This window comes from Notothenia rossii, assembly GCF_949606895.1.
Source record: "Notothenia rossii genome assembly, chromosome: 12".
NCBI classification, from domain to species: domain Eukaryota; kingdom Metazoa; phylum Chordata; class Actinopteri; order Perciformes; family Nototheniidae; genus Notothenia; species Notothenia rossii.
This window is the reverse complement of record NC_136911.1, coordinates 21,704,271-21,731,893: the sequence shown is the minus strand read 5'-3', so window position 1 is coordinate 21,731,893 and position 27,623 is coordinate 21,704,271. Positions and strand designations below refer to the sequence as shown.

Below are 27,623 nucleotides of genomic sequence, written 5' to 3'. Positions count from 1 at the left end.
TCTACTTGTCGGAAGAGGCAGGATGAGAAGTCATCCATCTCCAGCTAACAGCCACCAGTCTGGCCCCATGCTGGAGCCCCAGAGAGAGGAAGCCATCGCTCACAGCACAGGAGCACATTCCCCCTCAACACAGGGGGGACAAGGCCATTTAACCCATCAAGGCCCGGTCTACTTTTCTCTGTTATCACGTGAGCCCCTGCATGTGTGTGTGTCTGCAGTGTGTAGCTCTGTCATTGCATGCAGGCGTGTCTGTGTGTGTTAATGCATGCACAGTCATTAGCACCAGCCTCTGTTTGTGTAGGTGGGCTCTTCACTACACCCGCCTGCCGGTAGGTAGTTAAATCCTGGGGTCAGACCACATATACAGCAGCTCAGTACACCTCCCCCCCACCATCTCTGCATGATCCTCCATAATTCCCAGAGCCCCCTGTCTCTCTGTCCTACTGGCATGACGATGGCCAGCTCCCTGGACACTCACAGTCTTGCAGTATAACCAGCCTGAGGAATTGACACTCCAAGTGTTTTGCCACACTTTTTTCTAATGGCATTGGGAGCCCCCCCGCCACTGCTGGGATGGAAGGTGTTTAGCACCTCACTGTTTTTACTTTGACAGAGGAGGGACAGTAGCACTCCCCTGGCTATATGCGCCTAGACCAGTCCCACTGTTATCATTGCCACTGTGGGCATGCTTCCTCCCATTGAGTCACAGTGTATTTATGTGGGTGGAGGTTTAGCTCGGCTAACTGTGCTAGCTCTGTTAGCGAAGGTTTGGTTTGAGGTTTGAGGACGAGGCACTTCTAGGTGACACCAAGGTGAAAAGCTCCATCTGTGAATGGGCATGTGCCGGAGACAGACAAATGTGTGCTGGAGAAATAATGGTTGACCGTGCACCATTACAGAAATAGAACTGTCCGTGAAGAATGAGACGAGCGCTGGAAATGAGAGAGGTCTTGGTGAATACATATGCACTGAAGCCATCGAGTGAATAGGAGACGAGAACTGAACGGGTAGTTAGGTCAAGAAATGAAAGGAAATGGAGTCAATAAATGTTAGGCAGAATGACTCTTAAACAATAAAATTGACGACCCTTGTCTGTAGAGGTAAGTGTGGACGTTGTGAGCCATGACCAAAAAGCTATTGTTGACTAACGTGAAGCGAGTGCGTTGTCTTTGACCCCTGTGGCTACAAATGGGAAAAGAGAGTGAAGGGAGGAAGCAAATATGAATTACAGACAAACATGACTATGGAAGACAAAGAGACGGATGTTCACACATTCAGAGTCAATTCTCTAAATGACTGCACAGTATCCTCAGGTAATATATTTGTATTCATAAAGAAAGTGCTAGAACACTTTTCTCTTTTTCCATCACGAGCACTGTTCTTCGTGACAGAACGGCATTCTGGGAAAAGACAGACTGCAAAGGTCATAATTATTTGCGGTCATGCTGCTCCTCACTTAACAGATGGAGACAACCTGAGTCAACATTTTTCAATTAAAAAAAAGAACACAAACAAACAGAGGGGAAGAGGAAACACACTCTCACACAAAGACGTACACACAAGCTGGAGAAAAGGAGATGACCTTGAGGACCTGATACCTCATTAAAAGTGATGCTGCAAGCCTGCAAACAGGCTAATTTGACAAATCCTGTTCACACTTAGCAGTGGTTCACATGGTGGGGGGTGTTGGAGATCCTATCGTGTTTGTGTGTATGTTAAATGTTGTAAGGAAGCGTGTTTCAGGCAGATCTAACTGCAGATAACTGAAGACAATTAGGTCTGTGAAACGGGGAGATATATTGAATGAGCATGAACAGAAGGAAGCATTTCATCTTGATTGTGATTGATGATGACCTTAATCACTGTAAAATCACAACTCAATATGAGGGAAGGAATCAAATTAAACTGAGATGACATTACATTTCATTTCATATAACACTTACGGCATGATATGCTTCACCCAAAATTCTGTTTTTTATTCATACAAATATGCATAACTTAAAACAGTTACCGATTTGTTTGTGCATTAGTTATTCTAATGTAAAACTTGTGAAGTTTACACATCAAATTATTCACTAGAAGTACTGGTGATGTGAAAAAAACGAGTTGTATGAAGCTTTTGTGGCTCCAGAGGTTGCTGTGTGAAATGTCACTGCGGTTTGTGGCAGAAAACTGCACTTAAAAATGTTGGAGTGTGGAGTTGGAAAATAAGTGATCTCAGCAGACTGTATGTTCAGCTTGAGGCTAGCAGCTCGTAGCTACATTAGCTGTACATGTCGCAGTATATAGGAACCTGGTTCTGTTGGTCAAAAAACCTGTGTCACTCTTTTTGGGGGGCTAATTCACCTTAAAGGGGCCGTATTATGCTAATTTTGCTAATGTTTGTGTTACAAGACTCATGTCATTCTCCATTTATGTTGGCTTGGCTGGAAACTGACAGTCAAATATGATTTGATCAAATTGGATTCAACAATTGCAGGAACTAGCCATGCACAGTTTTGTTTTTTGTGTCCAAATACAGTTTTTTTGATTAAGTTGGACCGCCGACCCTTTAGCAGCAAAGAAATAGTGTTAAGCATTATCAGTAAAAGCAACTTTTGTGATTGACAGCAGCGTCCTGGTAAACATCATCTCCAGCTGACAGCCCTGGAGAACTTAGCCAGAATGTGACAGCCATCACAGACCCACATCCACACATGAAAGGGCTTTGTGTAGTGAAGCCCCTCAACTGAGACAGAAGAGGACATGTTGTTCTCAGTTAGAAACAGACATTCAGAGTGTGTGTGTGTGTGTGTGTGTGTGTGTGTGTGTGTGTGTGTGTGTGTGTGTGTGTGTGTGTGTGTGTGTGTGTGTGTGTGTGTGTGTGTGTGTGTGTGTGTGTGTGTGTGTGTGTGTGTGTGTGTGTGTGTGTGTTGCCTTACTGTGATAGGACAAGGAGTGCTGATTTAGACGTAGCCTACCCAAACACAGATGCCCCAGTCCTTCCTTCCTGTGGGTAACAGAAGGAGACACAATGTGTTCAAGAGGGCCGGAGCTGACAAAGGGATTAATCCGACGACAACAAATGCTGCAATCTCTGGCATAAGATGCAGCCGAAAAATAAATATCATATGGTCTCAGCGGCACTGACACAGACACACATGCACAGAAGCCAGAGCCGTCCAAAAGTATAAAAATCAGGACAGAAATTGCAATCTAAAACAGAAAAAGTAGTAACTCAATAGTTTACTGCTCTTGTTGTATCACATATTTTACGTTCAGAAAAACCTATATACTCTTAGCCCAGGGAATGAATCTGCAGCATGAGTTTTTTCTTTTATTGACATATAGTATCTCCCACTGGTAATCTGTCGATCTCGCTTTAATCTCCCGGCTTTCTCGCCCATTGTTGGATCTCACATCTTTCTCTCTATCTCTTCCTGTGTGTGTCTTTTCTCCCTCACACCCTGTCTGAACATTGTTTGGGGGCTGATATGAACCCGCGAACATCTGCCGGCGATACAGTGGGAGGATCGGGCGAGAGACACTGAGATGAGGTTGAGATCATGTGAACCACCCATGGCGCCGGACTGTTACGGCCATCAGTAAATCTACCATCTTGCAGCTATCAAAGGTTCACTCTCCGCTTCTGTGTGTGTGTGTGTGTGTGTGTGTGTGTGTGTGTGTGTGTGTGTGTGTGTGTGTGTGTGTGTGTGTGTGTGTGTGTGTGTGTGTGTGTGTCCGTGTGTGTTCCTGTGTGTGTGTGTGTGTGTGTGTGTGTGTGTGTGTGTGTGTGTGTGTGTGTGTCCGTGTGTGTTCCTGTGTGTGTGTGTGTGTGTCCGTGTGTGTTCCTGTGTGTGTGTGTGTCCATGTGTGTCCGTGTGTGTGTGTCCGTGTGTGTTCCTCTGTGTGTCCGTGTGTGTGTCTGTGTGTGTGTGTGTGTGTGTGTGTGTGTGTGTGTGTTCCTCTGTGTGTCCGTGTGTGTGTCTGTGTGTGTGTCCGTGTCCATGTGGTTCTTTGCAAGCCTGTCTGTCTGTGTGTTCTCAAATAACATAATCCCATAAGAGGGTGGGAGAGACATTTTTTGAGGATAAGGGGAGAAAATAGAGGAAAAAATGATGGCAGTGAAGAGAGGAAAGGCGATGAAGGGAGAGGGGGGGGCAGGAGCAGAGCAAGAGAAAAGCATTAGTAGTTCCAGCCAGCTGCCAAATGATGCCCTTGATTGCCTCTCTTCTTTTGCAGAAACAGAAGGTGTGAGGGGTGATTAGGCCTGGGCCCGATCCCTGATGAACAGATGTTAATAACAAAGCCCATGTTCATTGTGGTTAATAGCCAAGCGCGCCAGGGCTGGCTGCTGAGGCTAGGGGAAAATCTGCCTCCATAGCTCTTCTCCTCCCCTCTCCCCTTCATGGGAGAGAGATAGGCTCCCTCTACTAATGTTTTGGCTGTACACTAACGTAATGAGCATGGTATTTGCAAGAAAAGGTAATGATAATCAGTCACGGGGCCAGAAAAAACCCGGCAAATGATGGTGCGTGGCATTCAGGAGATAGAGGAGCTCAGGGTTGGTGCTGTTAACTTTTAGTTGATGATAGCCTTTTGATGATATCAGAGATAAAAGGGATGTTAATAATGCTGGGCTGCACGGCGGAAATCACTGTTGCCTCATTTTTGATCCTATTAGGCTATTGTCTTCAGGCGGTAATGACAGCAACTGTAATGTGCACAGGAATCGTCATAATTCCATTTCCTCAACGCCAAAATCAGTCAGTTTTAATCTGTACTCAGCAGCTAAAGCTAAATCATCCGGTGCTAACAAGTTCAGGAATAACATTTGGAATATTTCCGTCAAACAGCGATATAACAGAGGGTTAAAGGTCACGCCCTAATGGGGTAGGACAAATACGTCAACATCATTGTTTGTGAAAGCCGAGTGACAACATCTCCCTCCGAAACACCACATCCAGTCTTCCACAGATAACACAGTTTACTTATAAAACATTCAAATAAAATGAATTATTGAAGCGGAGCAGATGCTGCAAATTGAATACTTTTTGCTCTGTTTCCATTGGTGGGGGAAAACTTGCTATTCTTCCGAAGTGTGTATGCACCGGCACCAATTCTCTTTTCTCTCGGTGTACACAGCATGGAGGAGAGACTCATCTCGCACTCAAATATCTCCGTGGGGAATGGAGAGATGGCAGAGATGCATGCCGAGGCCACTCCTTTTATCTCGGCCTCGGAAAGACAAACACCGGCACCGTTGACGTGGAGATGTGACATTTCCTGCACCGTGATACCTCACATCTCCAAATTGATGCCTTGTCTGAAATAGACAGAAGGAGGTGTAATGAATGTGATTTGGTGACACAAAGACATGCCACCAGGGCATTGTGGGTCCTCAGCTCTGCAGCATGTTGACTGGTCTGCTTTTTAAAAGGCAAAGCAGAAGGCCAGCTGTTTATGTTATTCAAGTTTCGAAAGGGTTGGAGGAAATGTGTCTCGGGATAATAGTTTGGACGCAATCATCCATTTCTAAAAACTGCTCTTTATGCTATTCTTGTCAATCAGACACTGGAAATTATGACACTGCTTGAATCTCTCTTCTGAAACTTGGACAAAAGATTCCGATGATTGTCATTTTCTTCAGTATTCACGCTGTCATCGCCACATAGCGACTGACTCATTTGTCCTTTATATGAGGTCTCTCTCTGGTAGGAGACCCAGTGGCAGGAAGACTACAATGGCACTTTCTCTTCTCTTCGTGACAGCTACGTATCAGCGTGATGGATTGGCATTACAGCAAATCTTTCATGCCCAAATTTCATCTGTAATCATCGTCATTGTGAGACATGAAGGCCCCATTACTTATGGGAAAATCACATACTATACACTTGTGTAGTTAAGATGAGCGCCGGCTCTGACACCACCCGTCTTGTTTCCAGTTTATTTTAAAGTGATTTGAATTGCCCTGTTGAACGGTGCTATGCAAATAAACTTGCCTTGCTTAGATTAAAGTGGATTACAATTCATAATGCTAGAAGTTGCAGAAGCTGGACATTTCAACCTTGTGTCCGTTACTTTTACCCGTGTTTTCACTTCGTTGCTCTGATGTGCTGTTTAACGGTTGTATCCACTACTTTTCTCTTTCGTATAGCCCGTCCGGAAACGTGGAAACGGACCCCGCAAACGATAACGGGTCCCAAGGTGGATAGATCTGCAACCGGAACGCTTCTGGGGGGCCGAACGGCTCCGTGGCCGTTTCTCAATCGTGAGGATGCTTGCTTGGTAGCACATGTCTTCTGAGTCACTTGCTTCAGAAGCTAGGCGAGAATCCTTCCTGGCATTCGGAAACAAAGAGTGGAACAGGCTAGCAAGTGTGCAGGTGTGCGTCATATGAGAGGCCCCGCCTTACATTTACCGCCACAGATTTGGGGAAATTGGTCCATGCGCAAAGCATTGTGGGGATTTTAAGGACGCGAAGTCTACCAATGTGCAGCCTCGAAATTACCCCCAAACCAAGGACGCGGTCTCGGTGGAATTCCAAGTATGCTGGAGATTGGAACAGTCCTTCGGCAGCACTCGATGACGTAGCATTCTTGAAATATTGGCTTGGAAGCCAGTTTCCTTGAGATTGAGAAGCATGTACGCCATATACGATCATTTCCTGATAACGATGAAGCCATAGCCCCGCCTCTCCCCACCTCTGCTTCTCACTGCTGTAGCATGGTCAGTAGATACTGTCAGCTACTGACTGACCATGCCACAGATGTTAGTGCAACATCTACAGCTCCTCTACCACAACCACCAGCAACAAGTGGACATGGAGAATTACATGAACTAAATCCACCCCGGGGCATAAACAGAAGGGCAACCATGGCAACCACGCTCGGGGATCTTCTTCGCTGCTTTTGATGTATTTGGGGCGAAAGTACAGCGCCACTTACAGGCCCGGCATATGTACTACAGCGTCTCCAGCGCTCCCGAGCAGTCTCGTGTGAACTGACTTTTTTGATATAGTATTCGGTTCGTTTGCGGTTCGTATGCGTTTGCGTGTAAATGGGGTCTTAGCTTTTTCCCACTTCTTTCACCTTTATTTATTCCAGCAGATATGTGAAAGAATTGTGCTTTTGATGATAAAAGCATGACATTTGGCACACTGTTAGAGCATGCTCTAAGGAAGATTTTTGGCTATAGGGCCATCGCAAATTTGTCCAATGGCGGCCATTTTCAAAATGGCCGCCATTGGTTGTTATTTTACCAGTAGTTTAGGATCTAGACCACCTAGGATCTTGATTCTGGTGGCTAATCCTACATTTTCAAGGATGGGGAATGCATTGGTACTATTTACAACATGCTAGACTGTAGCTAACTATATGTATCTGGTATTCAGGGAAAAAAGTACACAGTGAACCATTAACATATTTATTATGGTGAAGTCATACATGTTACATAATATATATCAAATATTACAGGTTTTCAACTAAATGCAGAGTTAGTTCTGAAAACACAGTCCACCACAGTGGCAAAGGGCAGTGTACTGAATTGCTACCTTGACACATTCAGGAGGAGTTCACGACAGGCCTGGGTCGATTGGGCTGCTGTGATTGCCAGTAGGCTACTACCACATCCGTGTCAACTGTGCGTATTGACACCTTGCTATACCCTTCCTTCACAGCATCTCCTAGGTGCAGTAGGATGAGGGTATCAGCCTCCTCATGTGTGCATGTTGCAAGTACTGATTATTTGTTTGCCAGTGTTGAGGGCTGTCACACTGGTTGCCAGGAAGAAGAACAGTTCAGCCTTCTTGTCTTCAATGCGCAGAAACTCTGGCCAGTTTCCAGGAATGACACTGGATGGCTCAACGCGTCTATGAACTCCCTTCCCTCTATTGCTGCGTGTTTCAGCCTTCAAACTTTCGGGGAAATATTCATCCCACACGACATCAATTCTGCTGACATGCTCCAGCTGAGACAGGATGTATGGTGAGAACGCTTTCTGCGCATAATAAAAAAACGTCTTAGCAGCTCCAGGTCGTAGCATGTTCACAAGAGTAGCCCCATCAAGGATGAGGCATTAACTGTGTGGTGGGATGCATTCTCTTGTAAAGAAATCAGGTCCTCCAAACAGCCCACCAAGTCTGACTTGGTACCAGTTCTGAGTTTGCCCATTTGTGACAATGATGATGGACATGCCTGGTTTTCAAGTTTATTATATTTCACGTAATTAATCCCAAAAAACTCATCCAGACTTCCATCACGTATCTCAGATGCAATGTACAGCCTAGAGAACAGAGAACAGTCATTCTTCAGAGATGAGATCTGTTGTTGGGACCTGGACTTCTCTTGGACTGGGGGCTGGCTGAATAGAGGGAGGGTTTTCCTTTTAATGGGATCTTTGATGGGCTTTTTCTGTTCGACCAGGCGCTCACTGACATACAGTGGAGGAAATAAGTATTTGATCCCTTGCAGGTGTTGTAAATTTGCCCACTTACAAATAAATGAACAGTCTATAATTATAATGGTAGGTTTGATTTATCAGTGAGAGTAAGAATATCAAAAAGAAAATCCAGAAATGTACATTATATAAAAGATACAATTTGATATGCATTAAACTGTGGGAAATAAGTATTTGATCCCTTTGCAAAACATGTGTTAGTACTTGGTGGAGAAACCCTTGTTGGACAGCACAGAGGTCAGACACTTCTTGTAGTTGGTCTCCAGGTTTGTGCACATCTCAGGAAGGATTTTGGTCCACTCCTCTCTGAAGGTCCTCTCCAAATCCTTAAGGTGTTGAGGCTGATTCTTGGCATCTCAAAACTTCAGCTCCCTCCACAGATGTTCTATGGGATTAAGGTCTGGAGACTGGCTAGGCCCATCCATCACCTAAATGTGCTTCTTCTTTAGCGGCTCCTGTGTTGCCTTGGCCGTATGTTCAGGTGTATTGTCCTGCTGGAAGACCCCTCCATGACCCTTTTCAGTGTCCTGGCCGAGGGAAGGAGGCTATTGGCCAAGATGTTACAGAACATGGCCCCGTCCGTCCTCTCCTCGATGCAGGGAAGTCGTCCTGTCCCCTTAGCAGAGAAACACCCCAAGATTATAATGTTTCCACCTCCATTTTGGTCTCATCTGACCACATCACCTTCTACCAAGCCTTCTCTGAATCATTCAGATATTCATTGTCAAATGTCAGAAGGGCCTTTCATGTTCTTCTTGAGCAGGGGACCTTGCGGGCGCTGCAGCGTTTGATCCATTATGGTGTAGTGTGTTACCAATAGTTTTCTTGGGTCTGTGGTCCCGGCTGCCTTGAGATCATTAACAAGTTTCTCCCTTGTAGTTCTTGGCTGATACCTCACCTTTCTCATGATCATCAATACCCAAGGGGCGAGATCTTGTGTGGATTCCCAGACCGAGGGTGATTGATTGTTGATTGATGTCCATTTTTTTCCCTTCCATTTCCGAATAATCGCACCAACAGTTGTCACCTTCTCCCCAAGCTGCTTGCTGATGGTTTTGTAGCCAACCCCAGCCAAGTGCAGGTCTACAGTCTGGTCCCTGAGGTCCTTAGACAGCTCTTTAGTCTTGCCCATGGTGGAGAGGTTGGAATCTGATTGATTGATTCTGTGGACTGGTGTCTTTTATACAGGTAACAAGTTGATATGAGGGATACTTTCCTAAAGGAAATGGACTAATGTAACCGGTCTGTGGGAGCCAGAAGCCTTGTATTTTGCAAGGGGATCAAATACTTACTGTGTTAATACTTACACAGTTAAATGCAAATAATTGTTTATCTTTTATATAATTTCATTTTCTGGTTTTTCTTTTTGATATTCTGACTCTCACTGTTAAAATAAACCTACCATTAAAATGATAGACTGTTCATTTCTTTGTAAGTGGGTGAATTTACAAAATCGGCAAGGGATCAAATACTTATTTCCTCCACTGTACTGTAGGTGTCATACCCGTCCTGTCCGAGTTTCTCAATCTGGTTCAGAGTGCCAATGACTGCTGCATCTGCAAGGTCTTTAGTATCCAGGACAAGAAGATATTCACTGCTTATTTCACAGCATGGTTTGCCCATGTCTTATGTAGCACCAATTAGTGCTTTAACATCTTGTGCAAATGCCATTTGTGCATGTTTGGTCTGCTCATGGTGCCGGGTGTCAGTCTTCTTTCTCTTCTCAGTGGAGGCCTTAAACTCCCCAACCACACATGCCATCTCAGGGCCAGACACCATCCAGCATCGCAGAGCTGCAGGGTTCTCTGTCAGGCCTACAGCACCACCATCACCTTTCAGAGAGGCATTGTTCTGCTCGTGGGCCTGGTCAATGACAATAGCAGAGAAGCTGCTTGTCGTCTTCTTCACAGCAAAGTTTCCTTTCAGAAACTGTTGATGGACATCAGGATGGTTATCTTTTAGCACAATCATGTCATGTAAGTGGACTGGTATCCATCCGGCATATTGGGTGTGTCCCAGGGAAAGGACCCTTCAGGTCACCCTTGAAAAATAGATCAATGATCTCAATGGGATTCACCTGCATAAATAAAGGTTTGAAATGAAATGAAATGAACCAAGGCACAATCTCGGTCAAGGCATTTATGTAGAGTAGGAAGTCGGCCTCTCTTATTGATCGCACATAGATCATCAACTCTATTTCCAGCTGCAGGATGATAGACCAGAAGTGGAACTGGGAACATGACACTGCTCTTGTCCACCCGCTACCCCTCCAGGAGGTCGCCAAGTACCTTGAGTGCTGCCATCTCAATGTGAAACCCAACAAACATCACAATAAAATGATCTTCACTGTGAGTTGCTGGCCAGCTCCACTGGGTTTGTTTTGCCAAAGCGTATAGAGGTTGATCCAGAGTGATCTGACCAGGATTCAGAATCTCTAATGCCTGACTTACCTCATCGATGGAATGACGAATCATGGCCACATATTTGGCCTGGTCGTAGAAGAGGGGAAGTAGAGAAGTGAGCATCGATTCAGCACACAAAGAGAGCTGCCTTCCAAGCTGGTCACTGCTGGGGACAGATGATGTTTGCAGCCCCTGAACTCCCATCCCCAGGTGACTGGGGGTGGAAGAGGAAGGCCACAGGCGGATGGGAAGTTTACTGGACCACATTACCAGGCCTGTTGTGAACTCCTCCGCTGTGGATGCAAAAAGGGTTGAAGTGGACAATGCAAATGTGTCAAGGCAGCAATTCAGTACACTGCCCTTTGCCACTGTGGTGGACTGTGTTTTCAGAACTAACTCTGCATTTAGTTGAAAACCTGTAATATTTGATATATATTATGTAACATCACATGTATGACTTCACCATAATAAATATGTTAATGGTTTACTGTGTATTTTGTTCCCTGAACACCAGATACATATAGTTAGCTACATTCTAGCATGTTGTAAATAGTACCAATGCATTCCCCATCCTTGAAAATGTAGGATTAGCCACCAGAATCAAGATCCTAGGTGGTCTAGATCCTAAACTACTGGTAAAATAACAACCAATGGCGGCCATTTTGAAAATGGCCGCCATTGGACAAATTTTCGATGGCCCTATAGCCAAAAACTTCCTTAGGGCATGCTCTAACAGTGTGCCAAATGTCATGCTTTTATCATCAAAAGCACAATTCTTTCAGATATTTCACATCTGCTGGACTAATTATACTTCTGTTATACTGTTATACTTTCTAACATTGTGTAATGGGTACAATAAGTACCCATTACACAATGTTAGTCTTTTCACTTTACCTAGTAGATACCAAGACAATAAGCAAAACATAACAATAAATCACATGTACACACCTTGGCATTCTGCTTTTTTAAGGAAGTCACAATTGACTCTCTCATATATATTATATTGGATTGCAAACATTTACCTAAACTGTATTTCCACATGTCGCCAATCATCTTTTTTACTGATTAGAGCTTGAATGCATCTTAATTCAACTTGATCAAACCTCTGTTTTACCGGCTGCTAACAGTTAGCGTTAACTAGCTTTCCTTGTGCCGATGTCTACATGGATGTATTGTCCATCATTTAGCGTTATCGGGGTAGAAATAGTGTACGTGGGATGCAGTTGATAACCCTGCCCCCCCCTACCTCTGTGACCTCATCCAACGACACACCCCCACCCGTCGCCTCAGGTCTGCTGAAGCTAACCTACTGCAGCCCATCAGGACATAGCTCCGGACCTGGGGTGACAGGGCCTTCGCAGCAGCCCCCCCCCCCCCCCCCCCCCCCTCACTCTGGAACTCCCTCCACAGCCACGTCAGATCCGCCATCACTCTCACATCATTCAAACAATCCCTCAGAACTCACCTTTTCACTCTTACCTTCAACTCCTCATCCACTAACCCCTTGCCCTTATTCCTCCTAGCTTAGCACTTTCTACTTTTGTCGTTATTTTGTTTTACTTGCTTGTAAGCGCTTTGAGCACCAGGAAAAGCGCTTTATAAATGTAATGTATTATTATTATTATTATTATAAAGTAGAAAGCTTCTTGTGACGTAACACAACCCTTTTATCTATTGTTAGTTTATAAAGTAGTCTCTGACAATTTAGATCTTATATCGCTTTGTGATTATTCATGCTCCTGACATATTTCCCTGATAGTTTGTTTATTATTCCCCTGCCCATGTGTGGACAATAGCACCTGCACATTATACCAGCTGATGCACCTCAGGGACACAGAAACCCATTTGAATGCTGAAATTCAGTGATACCTTCCTTTAAAATGAAATGATATAGGTATGACAGGCCCGGTTCCTCCGTTAAATTGAAAGGAGACAATGCTAGTTAAGAGTTATATTCCCAGCGGCATGCTTCCTCTCACAGGCGTCAAGCACCACTGTTTAATGTACACTCATGCCCCATCTACCTTCCCTTCCATTATTCCACTCTCCAAACCTCCGTCTCATGCGCACTTTCCCCAGGCCCCATGCTGTCCCTCTCTATTTATTGAATACATCTTTTACTCTGCAACATTTTTCCACCTGAGCTGGCAGTTGCAACTTTTATGGGGGTGGTGTGCACACAGGGCCGCGGAGAGAAGAGGACCCTCGTATTTTCATTGCACGCATCATGCTCCGATGAACGAGGGCCATCTCGGCTGAAATGAACTAACAGGGAATGACTTAGACCTTACCCCTCTTCCTCTTGTTCTGCTGTTTATATTATTTAAGAAGGAGTGATAGCAGCACTCCGTATTGCCCCCACTTCACGAAAAATAACAACAAGTCAATAGACGGCCACCAGCTGAGAGGAGACAGAATAGGGATTTAAGAGGGTAAGTAAACAGCAACCTGATCAACAAAACAATCTATTATTCAATGCCATTTTTGGCAAGATCAGTTTTTACATGGCCTCAATTTATCAGACAAGCCAAGCAGAGAAAATACATAAACAAGCTTTCAATGTGGAAGAAAAAAAATGCTTTGATGGTGACACGTCGATCATAGCCATCATCAGAAATAGAACTACTTAATACCCATCGGGGATGTTTTCTACTTATTCCAAAACAGCTACAAAGCATTAGCTGTTTCTGCTTCTGCATGCTTATCCGTAGACTTCACGGATATATCTCACACATATGTTTGTGTCTACATTTAGGGTGAGGTGCAACTGTCCAAACACGATGACACCCTATCAGACGCAGGTCAAAGCGGGACGAGTGCCCATGTGAAATTCACTCCATTAGGACTGAAGCCCGGCTTTGTATTCATGGCAAAGGCGAGGCTTTCCAGCAGAATTACACCAGCTTTGTGTAAATAATCAAGGGCTGACCTGTGGGGTTAAACCCCGTAATTGAAGTGATACTTCAAAGAGACGACTACCACCTTCTCCAGGCGGCAAAACGCTGCGTGGAGCAGGCAAGACAGACAGGAGTGTGTGTGTGGGGGGGGTTACACACACACACACACACACACACACACACACACACACACACACACACACACACACACACACACACACACACACACACACACACATATACACACATATAGACACAGACAGGTCCTCACACACACATGGGGCAAGAGAAGGAGGTAATGGGGTGCCCAGATTGGATGACACTGTGGGAGTGCCTATTCTGTCATACAAGTGCTCTCTCTGTCTCTCCGTCTCCCCCCCTCTCTGGTAAATGGCTAAAATGCCAAATTGCATCCCAGACACAAATGAATAAATGAAATGGACATGTGATGTATTCCCTATGTAATGTACGTGTGCAGCCACAGTCATGATGCAATGACCTGCAAGTATTTGAAAAAGTGGTAATGTCTATCTCCAAAATAATTCTGGATAAATATTGTATTGCCATATATATATATATATATATATATATATATATAAATATATATATATATAAAAACATAAATATCGTTTTACCTATTATTGTGCCTTTTGCCGTTTATGCTTGGGACGTTGAACTGTGATACAAAACAAAAAAGTTAACGTTAATATATTTAGAGTTTAATCAAAGCTGATTTCAAAGCCATCACTCATACAATTCATATTTTGTCATAGTTCGAACAAACAGAGAGATAATTTCACAAATATACATTAAAAACCATCCTTACCCATGTTCATATACACGCATACACACTTACTTACATATGTGCGTGCATGTGCAGCCTTATAGTCAGCAGGACTGACAACAACCAGCATGCAGTGGAGAAAAGCAAAGCAGTGCTTTAGCCCCAATAATATTTCAATTGTAGTGTTTGCCATGTTGCAATAACAAGAAATCTAATATTTTGGACAAATCTGAACCAGAGGGAGTTTGCAACCTCTTGCTGTTTTGCATCAAAAGCCCCTCTGACCCAAAGCCATCCCCATGGCGACAGCGACCACATGCAGCCCAGATGCTGAGCTGTTCGAAACCAAACTATCTCCGCTCATCACCACCGTAACGCCAGAGACCCTCGCCACCTCACTCTGAGACAGCTGCCCCTCAGAGGCTGTAAACATGCAGACAGACAGGACTGAGAACAATAATCAGTAGGCTGGCACTGCTGTAATCACTCATTTACAGTAGTGATCACCATTGAGGGAGACAGATAAACACACTGTATAGAAGTGTTCAACCCACTGTCTCCCTCCTCTCATCCCCCAGCGTCACACACACCTCCAGCAAAGAGTCGCAGCCAGAGAGAGGCAGATTGATCCCTGGATTGTGCGTAGCTACGGGCCTCCTTCCCTCATTAATTCTGCTGATTCCACCAGATGGGAAACAAAATATTAATTTCATTCAGCCCTAGGCATGGGCTCTGTGTTAAGGTGTTCACTAAATCACCGGGGTTTCATCAGGATGTTCTGATATTGCAGCCCGGCTGGAGAAATTGCCCGGGCCGGTGGGTGGGACAAGGGTTCAAATTGTCATAAATGTAATTAATTGTACGGCAGGAATGATTAATATATCAGAAATGGAGGCGCTGACGTGACTAGCCAAGATGCCCAGCCATGCCTTCAGAGCGGTGATACGAGCTCGTTTGAATTATGCAAATTAATTGACTCTTTCAATGTGGCATAAAATGCTAGTGCAACTACATTGCATGGTACATTAGTCTGTTCATCCAATAAAACTGCATTCTTTACAAGTGAATCCTTGACTCAGAGGGCTCTGGGATACAATTCATTTTCGGCACAGATGTGAGAGGCTGGCAGCATTTGGCAGAGGGTTTCAGGCGGAAAGTGAGGAGAGGATGGAGGGGGGGGGGGTTAGACAGAGATGTACAGTGTGGATGTTTATGTATGATGTTTGTCTGCTGACCCCACTGAGAGCCACACTGGCACATGTGCGCTGAAATCTTCATAGCTCGGGTGCACTGTGCTTCCAGTCCCCCCCCCCCCCCCCCCATCACCCATCACCCCTTTTGTTTCAGAACGAGATGACAACTTAGTTTGTTGGTCACATCTAAAGAAGCATGGATCATTGATTTCATTGCAACGTTGCAGCGTTGCCCCTCCGCCGCCCCGCAGAGCCATAGTGGAAACTGGCAATGACGAGGCATGTGCTCAGATGCACAATGCACATGCATGCACGCGCACAAACAAACACACACACGGGTAATTATAAGCAACGCTTCGCCACAGTCAAACTCCAGTGAAGGATGATGATTTCACAAAATTACGTGAAAAAAAACCTATTTTTTCTGCAAAATATGTAGAAATCTGACATTACATGCAAAAATAAACATATTTTCATATCATAAGATCAAATAGACTAGATATCTTGCTTTATGAACTGAAATGACAGTTCACCTGCAGCATGGAGATGCCACCTAATGAAAGCCCAGCACTCTCCCACCACTGCCCTCCACCTCCCACACCCTCCCCCCTTTCCGAACCCACCTCCTCACCCTTCAAGCCACTCTCTCCCACCCCCACTTTGATATACATGTGTCAAGGCAAAGTGACAAATAGCACATATTAATTAGGCACTAGGCCGGGCGAGATTGCTGTTATTAACGGTGGAAAGGGGTAAGGTTGGATTTAATTGCCTGTGACATCAAAGTCAAGTGACTGGTATTTCAAGCATCATTTAAAATGTTTGATATAGAGGCCATTGTGTTCACATAAAAAACATCTAAAAATATAAAGGAGACTGATGGGGAGGAAAATACCTACATGCGTTCCTGAAGCTATCTGGAAGCTAATAACATTCCCCCTCTGATAAATTGACTAGATCCTGATGGAAAACGTATTGTGGTTGCCCCCGACTGACTATCACTCCCTCTTTGCGATTTCTCATCTACTCTCACGTTCTTCATTCGCTTTTTATATCACTTGTATGCACGGGGAAAATAAGGAATCATTTCAATATCTAGTACGTGGACGTGGAGCGAGTAAATGTGCTTAGTTGGTTTGCAAAGCCCATGTTTTTATTACAGAAAAAGGAATAAATGAGAAAAAGACAAATGGATAAAGCTATTGTTTTCGTGCTTTCTGATAAATACTAGGAGTGGTGGAGATGAAAACAGAAAGAGATTACATGTGGGGCAGTGCGTATACAGTGTGGAGTAAATGAAATGTTTTAACAGGTGAAAAACCCAGATTTAACGGTCACCTACATTTCCCCGTGTTGGAAAAGACTGCTGTGTGCCGTGATGACTGATTATCCGGGGCCCCTATCAGATTGGAGACAGTGCTTTTAGCTGTTAACTGTTGCCATGGCGATGCTGTCCTCCTGTTGGGCGTTCTGCTAACCCTGAAATTAGTGGCGAGGTGTGGCGCCACCCCAAACTGCGCTCCGCTCCTTCACTAAGCCTGCCCTGATTCGCCGGTCCACAACAACCCCGAAAAAACCTGTTGAAAAGATAAGCTGCTGACGCTCCGCTGGAAGCAGCCGGCACTCTGAAACGAGGTGAAAGTGATAAACCGCAGATATACTGCAACAGTCAGAGCCATAACCATCACCCACTGCAGCCCCTTTGAAAGGGTTTAGAGCTTTTCTTGGATATGGGACAGTTCTAGATCCTTCTAACATCTGCATGTTCCACTTTTTGCCTGAAACAAGCCCCACCGGGGTCCCTACTGCAGTCCATTCAGACCACTGCTGTCACGCTCCTGTCTACATTAATCTGAGGCCCTGCTCAGTGGAAGGCTTATAAAAGCTGGTCATTACAGGACATGGTGGCCATGTTGAAAAGCTCCACTTCCTCTTTATCTCAACGCTCTCTCATTTAGCCAGGCGCAGCAACTTTTCGTGGCAGCGACTTCCTCCTTCTTCATTTTAATGGGCCGTTAATGCTAACATCGTCAGTACCTCGCTCTCTCTGCATGGAAATAACCAACGCCGGTCGACGGAGCGCCATTTCTTGCACGCAATAAGACACACCAGGTGCGCTCGGTCTCAAATTAGCCGATCAACAGGGAGGCGGAACTGGCATCCTGATGATCCCAGGCACCAGCATGACACATCATTTAGGAAATGGCCTATTATTTTTGTGCGAGCATTAAAAATAATTTACTGTCTTTAAAGTCTTTGATTTCCCCGAAGACATGACAGAATGCACTTGACATAGGTTTAGTGTGATGCCGAAAAAAACAGCAAAGAATGTAGTGTCATGTAGTCATTTTAAAGCTGCATGTGGTGCTAGGTGAGTCTTTAATGGGTGCAGCGTACATTAGTGTCAGCATACACTTTAATTTAGATACCATGCAATCAAATATAGTGTTTTTTAATGTACGTTATGAGATAATAATCAAATAATACTCAACCTGCTGCTTTGTAGTTTAATCCTACCTTTGCTGTCTTCACCTGCTGTTGGTTACAACGCATGTTCTCCATCACCACATAGTGACAGCACCCTCACCAAGCAGGGTACAGTATGCAGGGTCTCTTCCCACTGTCTACCTATTATGTTTCTGTAACAGTAGCTTATTTTTATGGCAAATATTTCAACAAAATCAAGTAAATATGATATTTAAGAGTTGTGGTTGATCTCTCGTCTGCAGCTGATGTTGGTTTGCAGTCTTATCGTGCACCGACAGACAAAGAGACAGTCGGAGAGGACAGGAGCCACCGTGCTCTCAGGGGCCACTTGGAGAGGTGGAAAAGGGGAAATACATATTGATAAGATTTGTCTGTGGGCCCCTGTAGTCCCTTTCCCAAGACAGGACACAGACTGGAATTATAATGAGTGGGATTAACACCCCCTACCACTGCTGTTTCTAACCCCTCAGCCCCCCCCCCCCCCCCCCACACACACACACACACACACACACACACGCACACAGGAGCACTTCTACTCTAGGATCTGCCCTGAACGAAGGACAGGAAGCCAAGTGGCAGCGAGGAACATACTGACATTAATTACCGACATCTGACACAGATGCCAGGCTTGTAGCGGCTCTCGAGGTGGTCCGAGCTTTATTTCATTTTGCTTATTTCCTTTCATTTCCTTCCTCCCCTTTTTCTCTCCTTGCTTGATTCACTTCTTAATCTCCTCGCCATGCTGTCCTCTCAGGTTCGGACTGGCTTTGAATGCAATTAACTTTCCACTTTGTCAGACACTTTTGTTTAATTCTGAATAAGGCCGTAATAAGGAAGCTATAAAATCCCACGGCAGAGATATTCATCGACGTTCACACCTTGCTCTAATCTGTTTGCTCTCTCTGATACCCCAAATATTGTGACACCATACACAACACCGAGGCCCCAGTACTGCGGCTCCTACGCCACCCAGAAGCCCCGCTCACAAAGAAGAGCCATTTCACAACTCTGCTCGGGAGGCAAAGGTCAAGCTGCCTTTCAGTCGGAGGCAGTGAGAGAAAAGGCGTTGGGTAATTAGCCGGCGCTTCTACTGTGCTGGAGTTACACCACGCCAACGTGAAGAGTGCAAGTGACACATGTGCTGGATCCAGTATCTGCACCGCTAATCAGCCGACCTCAAACTGAAATAGATGTGTGACTTGCCAACTTGTCTGCAGACGTGTTGATAAGTGGCACGTATGTCAAGCCATTATTTGTGATGCAACTCTCTGAGAGACGGAGCACGGCAAGAAGTGCTGCAGCCGCACTCTGTACGAGAACAAAGAGCAGAGGTGAGGATGGGTAATAATCGCTCGGCGTCTTGAGGGACCGTTCACCCATCAGGGGCCTCCGGTGAAGGTCTGAGGAAAAGTGGCATTTTCTAAACTGGCCAGACACTTTGGGCCTCCTCTGCTGCTCCTCTCGGTGGCGGGAATGACCCGGCTCCCTCCTGACCGGCCTGCGGTAATGACCGTCGTACATCATGTCTTAAGTGCTGCAGCCATGTCCAGCGCTCATTTCCCTCTGACCCACCGAGTCCTGGACCGGGGCCACGGCGGGGAAATTAACAATGCATCGTGTGATTCATCTTCTGAATGACTCCCGGCACCACTGGGGATCCGTCATCACAAAGGAAGTGGCCGTCTTAAGATCTGTTCAACAAACAATGTGTTATTGTTACATGAGGGCAAACAGTCTCCAATTCTGACCTTTTTTTTCAAAATAATCATCTAAAATCTACATGTAAGAGCAGCTTTGAGTCCCGCTCACCGCTGATCAATAATATCTTATTTGCTGACATGTTGACAGTTTTAATTTCTCCTGAGCTGAAGGATAAAACACCTGTCAATATTAGCAGAGAGTCCACAGCCCAGAATGTGAAGGGGTGGGGCCGCTGGAGCGCTCTGCTGCCGCCACCTGCTGGTAAGCAGCTTTTGAAGCCTTCTCCCCCTCCCCTTTTCTGCCATTCAAACGCACCAACCCCCCAAAGTAACCAGCAGTAAAATCTCTCCTGCCTCGGCTTCACACCCCTGCCTTCTTCCCCTTTTTTTTTTTTACAAATCCCAAAGCTGGATAAGTGTTTATTTTTTAGCCTGTAAAAGATATTTCCTTTCACCTTTTTAAAAACCTGGGTATAATTTGAGTAGAAATATGGGGCTTGTGTAATTCTATCATGCACAGAGCTGGGTGCAGACAGGGAGGGGCTGCAGATATCTGAAGGTCAGCACTAAGCATGTAGACAGTCGGTCAGCGACGGTGGACCATATCCTGTTTCAAGTTGGTTAATTATTCCATAAGAAAAGAAGGCTCTCTCCCAGTGAGGAGGCACCTGATGAGGGGGCCATTGTGCTGGCACAAAGGCCACGTGTTTTCCTTAAATCTCTTCAAGTCTCCACTCAAACAGTCCTGAGGCAGATCTTTGCAGGCCCGAGTCCAGAGACAGACAAAGAGACTCCTCAGCCATTTATCTTAAAGCTGGCATAAGGTGCCTCCGCCACATTACTCTAAACACCGTCTCTTCAATCGAATAAAAATAAATTCTAGTACTCTGGCTAATGGTCACATCGAACACTGACCACGGGAGGTAAGTCTAACAAAATTAGTATGCAAAAGACCTGCCCTCGCGAGGCCTATAATTTCCTTGCAAATGATTTCCGTATTTGAGGATGAAAGCAAAAAAAAGACAATGGTATTTTTGAGCGTGCATGTGTGTGAAGCCTCCCAATAGAAGCTGCATTTAAATAACTTAACCTCCTGACAGCAGGTGGGATTGGATGAAATAAGGTAAAAATGCAGAGTGGACAGATCCGACACTCTGCATCTTTGATATTTAGTTGATAGGCTTTGGCATGACGCCCCGACGGTGTGAGCTGAGGACAAAAAACAAGTGTGTGAGAGACAGTGAGCTCTCAGAAAGCTGTGTTTGCTCTTTCGCCTTCATTCTGTGCAGCGGCCGGCTGCTCGCTGCATGCTGTGACATCTTTTTCACGAGTTAACTTCATTAAACGTATATCCGCCTTACATTGTGTCGCCCAGACAGACCTTTAACTTAGAGTAAAAGCTCTGTCTTAGCCTCAGACTGCTTTCAGGCGTGGGGAAAGTTGTTTAATTACAAGGGAAAATCCCCAGAAATGTAATAATATTTTTACTAATTTAATTAAAGCACTGGCTGAGCTGCACAGGCCTTCAGGCTTCATGCGAGGCTGCGTTTATTCAGACCATGAGTCTATGAATGTTAATTGCACCGTTTCCGAATCATAAATACTCCCATAAATCACGGGACTATACAATATTATGCTCTACTTTTTTATGTCCCCTACGTGGTCTGCAGGAGTACATCCTCATCACTATAAATCACATCCCTGCAGCTTCCAGCCCGCACACTTCACACAGCTCACACACCATGTCATGGTATTAATGTTAATGTACATAAAAGATTTAGCTGCACTTCCCAATGTCCATTTAATAATCAATCATAAACTAGAACGTGCATCACGGTGTATTAAAATCCGGCCTGGATCATTTTAATTTCTGTGAGAAGTCCCTGAAATAAATGAGGGCAGAGATATCTGTTAGAAATGTATTATTATTATTATTATTAGACTGTAGAATAATTGTCCAATGTTTTTTTAAGCCTTAATCTTATGAATTACTTGTTAAATAATATTGTTGTATTTATTAAATATGCACGCCTTAGACAAGCAGATACAAAAATGACGAAATCGAACGTAAAATATCTGTATTTTATTTTCCGTTCTTTTTGGCTCCGTTATTTGTATTTGATAAATTTGCATTCAATGCCATTTAAGTAGAATTGTAAGTAGAATTTAAATCTTTTCAAATTAATTTTTTAGGGATCATCATATATTAATACCTCATAACATTTTACTAAATTGAATAAGAAGTGAAAAACAAAGAAACTCATTTTGATTTCAACTCTTTAAACACACTGTCTATGCTTATTGTAAGATAATAATAATAATAATAATAATAATAATAATAATAATAATAATACATGTAATATATTACAGTCACTTAACAATTTGCACAACAAACAAAGATGAAGTAAAATAATAACAATTAGTCTAGTAATAAGTGAGATATTCTCAATAAATGTTTTTTAATTTTCTGTTGTAATAACTACATTTTGATAAATCACTTTAAATAAAGAGTATTTGTACAGATGACACCCACACTCATTTTAAATCCGAGACATGTTGCACTGCATTCTGACCTTCACTTTTTCTAACACAAGAAGAATAATATAATCTCTTCTGCACCCTGACTCCATGTCTGTCTCTCGTCCTGCAGCAGAGAGAGAGTAAAGAGTGCCTCAGCCTCCAGTGTACCGTCTCTCTGTGTGTGTCATAACCTCCATCAGGGCTTCATCTCTCCCTCTTCCCTCATCTGTCCCAGCATGGAGGCCTTAATATGCACGATGTCTCCGCACCGACACGCTCTGACTAAATGGCCACATTTGCACATCTTTTTTCTGCAGCCTATGTCCAATCCCCCTCGCTCCGTTAATGCCAGTTAATTTCTTCCTGCAAAATAATACTTTGGCAAATCATTCCCACAAAGTGCCACATCATTTATTGTGGAGGACTTGGGTGAACTTCTGTGAAAAATTAATGCCTTTAATTTTGGTTGATGGCAACATCAGTGCTGCTCTGTAAATTGCACTTTAATGAGATTTTGCTACAGGGGATAATCTGCAACTGACAGAAACAACATCTTGAAAACATCTGTAGACCTATGATTTCACTCTGACGGTCTTACCCCCCGTAAATCTGCCAGCAGAAGGATGAGCAGAAAAATGGTCACTTGATAAGTACAACTTTATACTGTTCAAAGTTAAACTACAGGAAGTTCTTCAAAGCTGGTGTGAATGGGGAAATAATGCAGCAAGCGGAAGAAGGACTCGATTTTTTAATAAGAAGCTTATTTGAAGTTGCTTATTACAACCTGAGGGAAGTGAAAATAATATTCATCATGATGTTTTGTCACAAATTTATTTGGGAAACCAGGATCTTATTGAGAGAGACAGAATTGAAACGAGGATGACACCGGTTCCTCTTTTGGCCCCATTTTCTCACGTTTTTCGAAGTTTAATACGAGCCAAAAAACACTGTTTAAACTACGATAAAAAGAAACTGTAAAAAGAACGTAAATGAACAGTCTTACGTCCAGATCATAAGATTTCCCAGGCGGATCAAGGACCAGACTTAAGTCTTAAAAATAAGACAAACCATGCTGATACTAAACATTTGATGGTGAAAAAATGAAGCGATTCCCCCCCCCCCTTTGCAACCATATTGATCCCATCTGAAGCGCAGTGGTTACGCAGGGCTTCCTTCCATGGGGTGTCTGGACAAAGTCCCATGGTGAGACTCGTCCAAGGACACATATTTGGCCGCGCTCCAACACAACTCCAGACCAGATCATCTGCAGCCCGAGCTCAGCCAAAGCCCCTCCAAATGGAAGCTGACACATTCAATCTCGTCAACATGGTGTTTTTAATGTCCCTCTCTCACACCATCACCTGATCTCTGTGCAGCGCCGTCAGGGTTTTATCCCCACTGCCCTACATTCAGCATGCCAAGGTGAAATGTCTCATTACTGTTTTACACATGTGTCCAAAATGTCCACCTGGTCTGTGTTTTTTTCCTCGTTCTCTTTTATTTCCCCGTTTGTGTTTTTTAGCGTGCCTCTAGCTTGCTCTTGCTGTCATGGAAACAATAGCTTTGACTGAGCTAATTACAGAGCAGACAGGAAGCTGCAAGGTGGGATGCGGTGAGGAATGCTTGCTCTCGTAACGAATGCAAACGATTGGAGGCAAGTGATGGAGATGGAGAGTCCTACCCTGTCTGATTTGGTCCTGCTTTTTTTTTTTCTAAAACCTAACATTTATTGGCCCATCCTTGTTCAATCTGTAATGTTTTCCATGTGCCCTGCAGCGGAGATGTTTAAAAAGGTTTCATGGGGAGAGTTTGTCTCCTAAAGTACCTTGACTCCCATGAAGCCCTGATAGCAAAAATACACCTATTCCCGCAATCCCTACTTTTTTACAATCCCAGAAAACAATCCCGACTGGAGGCTGTATTAAATTAACAATGAATGGGTTCATGTGTTTTAGAACAATCTCACTCGTCACCGGCTTGAGCTTGAACCTCAGGATCCATGTATCTGTGATTCTCTCCAGAATGGAAGTAGTCATCACATACAGAGCATCAACTAGTTCCTGAACAGTGTCCTTCACATGCTGATATCCAAGAGAGGGAGTTCCACAGTCACAAGATGGAGGAATAGAAAGCAGTATTCAATGTTTACTTCAGATTAGCTCCACGTCAGAAATGATCATGCTTGTCATATGTCTCTCTCCATAGAGGCTGAATCATCATGTTAATCACATAGCTATCATATGCCTCAAACAGTCCTGATGCTCTTCTAGGTAATCACACATCCTGTCATGTTCACAGCTACAGTTGATACCTTTGATATCATGTGACTCTCATGTTGGAAGAGGACATTCAGTGTTTTCCAAACAGTGTGGTAGAGCAACCATGCCTTTCACTTCTCCCAAAGAGTGACACAATTAAAGCGGCTCCAGTGATTGGTGCTGTGGTCAGTGCCAAGTTGGGATCACGCTCCCAGCACGGTCCTGGGTCTCCTGTCTGGTTGGTGGCAGCACCTGTCAGAGCCGGCCGCTTCCTGCCAGCTTCTCACTAGGAGCCCCTGAAAACCAAAAAAGAAATGATGGCCTGGTGCTGCATGAATGTGGCATCCCTCCTCAGATACACTGTGTGGAAACGCAGCACAGTGTGTGTTTGTGTGTGATTGCATGGTCTTGCTCTCCCGCTCTGTCTCTCTCCATCTCTCGCATGATTTCCCTGACTCGGGCTCCCCGGGGGTCAGTCATCTTTGGTCATCAGCTCCACTCGCAGGTCAATTGTAGCAGCGAGTGGTCGGCCAAACAATGCAGGAAAAAAAACTGTTATAGCCATGATCCGGCACGGCGCTCGCATCACCAGCGCATGACAAGATCAGAGCAGAAAAGCCGGCCATAAACAAGCCAATGAGTGGTGTGAGAGATTTGCTGAAGCACTTCAAAATGGATGGGAGTGAGGAATGGAGGAAGCCGTTGTATATTTGCTTTAAGCGAGCCTCTGTGTGTCTGTGAGTGACTGAGGCTGATCTCCAGTAGGGGAAACAGTCCTGCCGGGGCAAATGAACTGAAGAGCCTCTGCACACAGGCCTGAGACTAATGAAGAGGCCCAGAGGATATTTGCAGGGTCACACAAAGGAGGTGGTATGGATGCTGAATGAAAATTGGGCATTAAGCAGGATGCCATGGGAAGCCTCACACTACTGCGGGCCTCGCTTCTAGGGGACCATCACTGTAAGAGGATTGCCGTACGTTTTTTTATTTATTAAATCTCCTCCAAGAAATGAGATGATTATTCACAGAATATCTGCATGTTTAGTGGAGAAACTGTCATCATCTCTCTTACCCTGCAGACCCACAAAAGAAAAATTAACATTTATCCGGGGCCACGGGACTTTTATTGGCTCCATATGCAGGCTACAAACCCACAGGAAATTTCAATTTGAGGCCACTTAACTCCAACACTAGTGCAGGCGTCTCCAACGATGAGGCGTTTAGGGTTTGTAAGTATTAAGAGAGAATCCCTGAATGCCAGTGTCAAACTCACCAGTGAAGGGCAGTGGCCACGAGGCATGACTGTGAACACTGGCATCCACTTATGTTTTACTACACCACTTATTGAGGGAATCCAACTGTTTGCCCAATATGAGGTCAAATGAAATTAAAAGCACGGCCCATACGTTTCCTGCCAAGTCCCAGAAGCTATTGTAATTCAGAAACCTGTGGTGTGATATCGCAGACATTGTTAAGATTACGATAATAATTAAATCCTATTCCTTTTTTATCTATATACAATATACTGCCAGTACATGTTCAGCTATATATCCTTCCAGCCACCACATTATTTACAGTCTCACCATGAATACGCTGCGTCGTCATTTTCCGCTGGAGAAATGATTCAATTGTTCATCAGACTTTTGGATCTCAGGCAAGAAGAAGCAGCAATTACAGAACCTAACTATCCGTTTACTTGATGAATTCGATTCCACGTTGTGTTGTTTGATAAATAAGGAAATGCGTCCACGCTTGCACTATGTACAGTAATTAAAATGAAAAATACCGTCACAATGAAATCCCTTAATTGGACTCCTAGAGAGATATTGAAAATGTGTCTTTAATAATAGGTGATGACTGGGGACAGAAAAACCAAGCGTGTGTTATGAAATGTGGCTCTGCAAGTCCAATTAATCACAACGCAGAAAACAAGCGATTTAGCATGGCTCATTCAGGGAATCACCACACACAGGTAATGCACTTTTAATCATCTCACTTCAGCGCGGCAGCACGGAGAGAAGTCTCACACTCTGGGAGGATCACGTTTCTCTGGGTGTTGCAAAATGTTCTGTTTTAATCAGGCGCGATTAATGAATGAGGTCTGCCATGTTTGGACTAGACTTGTGACATTTGTGCTGCTTGTTATTCAGCTAGTTAGCTGCTCATATAGAGACTACAGCACCGTGTGCTATGCAGTGGTGTCAAGTAACTACGTACATTTGCTCAAGTACCGTACTTAAGTTCAATTTGAGGTACTTGTACATTTCAGAGGTAAATATTGTACTTTTACTTTTTGTAGTAACTTTAGATTGGATTAGTGATAAACAAAAGGGTCAACACTTAAAAAAGGCTTTAGATACACCTGGATTTCTACTTATACTTTAACTTAAGTACAAGACCTGAGTACTTCTTCTACCTCTGCTTTCGGTGAAATCATACGTGTGATTTGACCACTCGTTCTTACTGCTTTGACGAGTCAGAGCGATGCATTTGGTAAAACCATTTTGCAAAAGTTTACTTCAGTTGACTATTCTCTCATTAACAATGCTCCCAGCCATCTGTGGAGTGCCACAAACACACCTGCTCCACCCTGGGCTTGTAATGGCTTTTCTCAATGTGCATGTGGCTCTCCCACTATCTCTAGGAGCGAGGGCTGTTATAGACCTGTCAGCCGGCACCATCAACCAGACGCACAGCACCTTGTACTCCACTCGCATAATTATGGATATTGTAAAGCATTCAAAATGATCAATTTAGCCGGCTCTGTCACCGGAGGAGTTATTAGCCCACTTTGTTTCAATTTCAATGTTCATAATGCAATCTGGCACTCTGTTGTAGAACATTGACTCGTAAGAATTACACGTTTATTTGTTAGTGTCATTTAGTTTGAGACCAAAGCGATCCACGCTGCCACCCACAATTAACACAATATTCCCTCTAATCACA

At 44.2% G+C, this 27,623-nt stretch overlaps 1 long non-coding RNA gene across 1 annotated transcript in view; it reads right to left on the bottom strand.

The window, feature by feature from the left end:
• The window catches only part of LOC307026025, a 58,781-nt gene that overhangs the window by 5,476 nt on the left and 25,682 nt on the right, over positions 1-27,623 (bottom strand). The window contains exon 2 of the long non-coding RNA XR_013804317.1: positions 2,922-2,989. This is a non-coding gene — a long non-coding RNA (uncharacterized lncRNA). The remainder of the gene's footprint in view (positions 1-2,921; positions 2,990-27,623) is intronic.